At 38.4% G+C, this 3,610-nt stretch overlaps 1 long non-coding RNA gene across 1 annotated transcript; it reads right to left on the reverse strand.

The window, feature by feature from the left end:
* Positions 1-110: 110 nt before the first annotated feature.
* LOC129733718 (uncharacterized) lies at positions 111-2,462 on the reverse strand. The gene is made up of 4 exons (XR_008729682.1): positions 1,626-2,462; positions 1,483-1,561; positions 183-1,316; positions 111-125 (listed from the first exon to the last, which is right to left on the reverse strand). It is a non-coding gene; the product is annotated as an uncharacterized LOC129733718 (long non-coding RNA).
* Between the last annotated feature and the right edge of the window lie 1,148 nt (positions 2,463-3,610).

Genomic DNA, 3,610 nt, shown 5'->3' on the forward strand with positions numbered 1-3,610 from the left:
AGCAAATGAGCACCACATTCGGACAAGCATCAGGAGTTAACTAGCATAGCATAGCATATCGCCCGTGTGTTGCCCGCGATTAAACAGGATCAGCTGAAACTGCACAAAAAACCGTCAAAACCGTCCTGGGAATAGCAAACTATTTTTGGTATGCAACACCTGGTGATTTTGCTTTTCACTACCTAGTAAATAATGTAGATGGCCAGGCCAGCTGCAGATCAATAGAGGATGAGATATTTGGAGTAGTAATCCAATACTAGTTGCTACTAGAGATCGAGGAACCCTGTGCAGCATCTACAAGTATCAAAGAAAGGAATTAGTGGTAGCGGCATGAAACTGATATGGATCACTGTGGTAGGTGGTGCAATCGTTGCTATACAACTACGTTCATGATAAGGTTACTACTTGGTCTCTGGGCTTCCGACCACCAGGAGACAATGCAATGAAACCGTATCATAATCGCTGTGCCGATATACAAGAAAATCGAAATTTCCAATTAACTTCGGCTACCAATCCAATCGTTAATAGTTTGTATCACTCAAAGCAAAGCAAGCCAAACCCAAATTATTGCCACTTGTACCAGAAATAAAAACTAACACGTTGTTTTTGTGGTATGATTGATTATGCGCTCGAGTGAACATAACGCCAACGAGGGCCACCACGGAGCACACCCAAACACTTTACCATTACATCGCGTGGTCATTGAAGCACACGTAAAATATTTCTTGAATTATGCTCTTCAGAGTAAACTAGAGCGCGATTGAATAAATTTACGGATGTGACGAAAAAGCTAAGACAACTGCTTAATAAAAAAGCTGGCAAAGTTCCATTCATTTAAAACCTGTTTGTTTAAAAAGTGCATAGTTGCATATAAACCTAATAAAGTTCGCGAATAAATAGCAGGAGTTAACTTCAAAAAAGCAGTAAGCTTCCAATAGTAGATTTTATCGACCATTTATTTTTCATAGTCTACTCACAAAGTGCATTCCAACTTATTGGGCTTTATTACGGAACCTACGTCCTTTTTGTATTACATAAGCGAGTCGGTTTGATGCCAATTCTCCGAAAGCGCCCATAATAAAAATTCGCTGGAACCTCACATCCATCGTTCATCATTGTTTACAGGGCCGTTTTGAGGCAGTGGTAGCCGTACGAAGACAGTGGCCTGAGGCGATGGCCGGTCGCTAGGGTCGCCTAATATCACTAGCACCACGCAGGGTAATCTGACGGAAGTCCCGTTTGTGTCGCTTGCCCTTGATGGTCTTCTTCAACTCCTTTAGTGTACGATGCTTCAGCTTAACTTTAACCGGTGTGTTCTGCAATTGACCACACAAAAAAAAACTATAAAAAACCACCGCACGCAAGTTCGCGAAAAAAGGATACGAATGTGGTATTGGTTTTGGCTAGAGGATTTAATCAATTGTTGAATATCCTGTAGCTATTTCCTCATGAAAAATTAGATAAAATAACACATGAACTCACCTGCTATTTAGATAGCTTGTAGACCAGGCTGATTGTCTTATCGGAACAACACTAAGGACAAATTCAAATTTCGACAATTCTGCAACAAGAAAACAATAAATTTAATTTTCACGAAAAATTTCTGAGTTTGATGGCACAGTTACCGCATTCCTACAAACATGAAGTGGCCAAAAACGCAGGGCCAAAGTTGACACCGATTCTAAAACAAGCTTCTTCTGGTAAATTTACAGTTTTCCTATCGAATAAATTCACGTACGGCAAGCAGATCAATCTTCTTTTTTAAATTATGCCGTGCTTTTTGATGATGATTTTCTACAGCAACAAGCACTCGAATCCATTAACGAAAACAGTCACTTCTAGATAGCATGTAATTACTCCAGCCGCATCAGAATCCATGTCCGCAGAATCGCACATAACCACACATTTACTTATTTATCACAAATCTTCAAAAAACGCGAATAAGCTTGCTAAGAAATACTGTTCGAGATGATTACAAAATGTAAACATACAAGTTTTATTGCATCATGCAGACCCATGACGCGCTTATGTTTTTGCAACGGAGTTTGTAAATTTGGTTCCAATTTCATATTTCGCCAAATAAATTTCATTCCGAAAATGAAAGTTTTAATAGCCGCGTTTAACTTGTGTTATATGCTTACGTTTACCGACGATATTTTTAAGAACAAGGTATTTTTATGATGCAAATTATAATAAAAAAATATTTAATTTTCATCCAGTGAAAAACTGTTTGCCGTCAGGAGCCTCGCTCAATCGGCTTGACACACTTGACATTTCTCTCCTGACGTTTAAACTTTTTCTAACCCTTAAGTCTAGACATCAACCATTTTTGCATAGACATCCACCCTTTTCGCATACGTATCGCATTCGTACGGGATACGAATGGATTCGTACGGCCTTTGTACGTAAACAAGAATGGCATTTTCGAACTCATTCGAATCCAAACTTTCGTACGAATGTAGGATACGAACGTAAACAAGAATGAATTTGCATATTCCTCCCCTATATGGGTCGTGCCTAAAAAACCCGACGCATCGGGTAAACGAAAAGTTAGGGTTGTAATCGACTATCGAAAACTCAACGAGAAAACGATAGACGACAAGTTCCCTATACCTCAGATAGAGGAGATCTTAGACAGGTTGGGGAAGTCTGAATACTTCACAACACTTGATCTAAAATCTGGGTTCCATCAGATTGAGATGGATCCTCTACATAAATCCAAAACAAATGCACCTGCAACTTTCCAGCGTGCAATGAATAATATTTTACAAGATTTTATTGGTGTAATATGCTATGTGTATTTAGATGATATCATTATCATCGGATACAATCTTAAAAATCATTTGGAAAATGTTGGAAAAGTTTTGAAAAGGCTCTCTGAATTCAATCTCAAAATACAGCTCGACAAATGTGAGTTTTTGAGAAGAGAAACAGAGTTCCTGGGACACGTAATTACACCTCAAGGGATAAAGCCAGACCCTACAAAGATTACAAAAATTCTTGATTGGAAAATTCCAGCTACGCAAAAAGAAACCAAACAATTTCTAGGGCTTACTGGATACTACAGACGCTTCATAAGAGACTACGCTAAATTAGCTAAACCTCTTACGAGGTATTTGAAGGAAGATGGGCAAATTAATATACATGACGAAGACTATAAGAAAGGATTCGAAAAACTTAAACAGATTTTAACTTCAGATCAGATTCTTACCTATCCGGATTTTAATCTTCCTTTTATATTGACAACCGACGCCAGTAACTATGCGTTGGGCGCGGTATTATCGCAAATTCAGAACAACGTAGAGAAACCTATTGCTTTCGGCAGTAGAACTCTAAACAAAACAGAAGTTAACTACTCTACGACAGAGAAAGAGGCACTAGCAATTATGTGGGCAGTGGAAAAATATCGAGCGTATCTGTATGGAAATAAATTTACATTGATAACGGACCACAAGCCCCTTACGTTTATTAAAAACTGTACAAAGAATTCAAAAATTTTAAGATGGAGGCTTGATTTAGAAAATTTTGATTATGACGTACAATATAAGGAAGGAAAAACGAATGTTGTCGCAGACGCCCTTAGTCGGAAAATAGAAAACCACACAACCGT

Source organism: Wyeomyia smithii, unplaced genomic scaffold (genome assembly GCF_029784165.1).
Source record: "Wyeomyia smithii strain HCP4-BCI-WySm-NY-G18 unplaced genomic scaffold, ASM2978416v1 HiC_scaffold_178, whole genome shotgun sequence".
In the NCBI taxonomy this organism is placed as follows: Eukaryota; Metazoa; Arthropoda; class Insecta; order Diptera; family Culicidae; genus Wyeomyia; species Wyeomyia smithii.